This window comes from Nannospalax galili, unplaced genomic scaffold (assembly GCF_000622305.1).
Source record: "Nannospalax galili isolate Female #2095 unplaced genomic scaffold, S.galili_v1.0 scaffold1181, whole genome shotgun sequence".
In the NCBI taxonomy this organism is placed as follows: Eukaryota; Metazoa; Chordata; class Mammalia; order Rodentia; family Spalacidae; genus Nannospalax; species Nannospalax galili.
In genome coordinates this window covers 2,098,989-2,099,267 of record NW_008345687.1, presented here as the reverse complement: position 1 = coordinate 2,099,267, position 279 = coordinate 2,098,989, and positions in this window count along the sequence as shown.

The window sequence follows — 279 nt, the reverse complement described above, 5'->3', positions numbered from 1 at the left end:
TGTTTTATCTTAACCAACAGCAAGTCATAAAAGTATTTATTTTAAAGCTTTTAAAATATTATTCCATAACTTCCAGCTGCCTCCAGATGTAAATACTTATCTGCCTAAATGTTATATTTTTATGTATGCATTTTCTGAAAATGTTTTGTTTTGTAAAGTGGCAAAGATAATAAATTAAGTACCCCTTGCACTTGTTTCTGTGAAGCCTACAGAGCTCTATTTTAAATAAAAGAAAATGTGTCATATTTTGGTTTCTATGTTACTTATATTCTATAATTT